Raw genomic sequence first — 1,176 nt, forward strand, 5'->3', positions numbered from 1 at the left:
ATGGCGTACCCTATTCATTAAGTTCATGAATACTACGGGTGTATTGGTCCTATCCGAGAGTTATCACTACGGACTCGTAGTGTCCGCATCGAGTTTGGAAGATTGTCCTCGGGACACCCTGCACTAACACTCGTAACTGGTGATATTCGGATCTTAGGTTCATTTCTGAAAGGTACGTCGTTCCTTGCGGTTGGTCAACTGATTCATCTATGCGAGGCAGAGAGTGATGATTTCTAATGGAAGTCTTGTTGAGGTCTGCACCACGAGGACTTCCCAAATGTCACCCATACTAGTACTACTCTCGCCCATGCACGCTTAACTGCGGAGTTCTGATGGGATCCGGTGCATTAGTGCTGGTATGATCGCACCCCCTGGATTTTGTCTTCTTGAAGAATAAGACCAGAGCTCCCAAAGGTGAGAAGCTTGGTCTTTTCATTTTGTTGCTGAGTAGTCGTTAAACTGTCCGGACGGTTCTTGTATCATTTTGATTCAAGCCAAGAGAGGAGTTATTATACATGAAAACTTAGCTCATACACGTTATGATATAATCAAGACAGGGCAGATAAAAAAATGTGTGATTCTACTCTAGTCCCACATCCCAACGAGGAAAAGAAACTACGTTAGAAATCTCACATTCTATTGTCTACCAGGTCTTCGTTATATATAACTCGGGAATGTATAAGCAAGTAAAAATCATGACAATAATCTTCTTACGAATCTTTTTCGATGAACTAAGATTTCCTAGTAAAGGCTACTATTGACCCTGGATGTACGTCGATCGTTCAATGAAAGAGTAAGAGTATGTTCTCGAAGATTTGACCTACATCCCTATGATGCAGTCCTAGTACGGAATGGAAGTATGTTCACGAAGGTTTGACCTACATCCCTATGATGCAGTCCTAGTAAGGAGTAGAAGTAAGTTCGTAGACTAGCCTCAAGACGTTTGTCGTTGGCGCCGAGGTACTATGGGTTGGTCGATAATATGATCCAACCACTGAAAGAGACTTGGAAATCTCTCCGGAGTTAAATTACTATAGTCCAATGACTTGACTAAAGCATGTTTTAGATAGACTCCAATGAAAGTAAGATGAGAGTATTTGAACAGAAACGTGACACGGAAGTTAGCCGACTGTCAACATCATCGATGTTTAAGATGTAATAAGTTCAGGGAAATTT

At 41.8% G+C, this 1,176-nt stretch overlaps 1 non-coding gene across 1 annotated transcript; it reads right to left on the bottom strand.

Moving 5' to 3' along the window:
* Nucleotides 1-252: 252 nt before the first annotated feature.
* On the bottom strand, nt 253-370 carry LOC111884504 (5S ribosomal RNA). Its single transcript, XR_002847801.1, has one exon. It is a non-coding gene; the product is annotated as a 5S ribosomal RNA (ribosomal RNA).
* Nucleotides 371-1,176: the final 806 nt, after the last annotated feature.

The sequence above is a fragment of the Lactuca sativa genome, chromosome 1 (assembly GCF_002870075.4).
Source record: "Lactuca sativa cultivar Salinas chromosome 1, Lsat_Salinas_v11, whole genome shotgun sequence".
Lineage (NCBI taxonomy): Eukaryota > Viridiplantae > Streptophyta > Magnoliopsida > Asterales > Asteraceae > Lactuca > Lactuca sativa.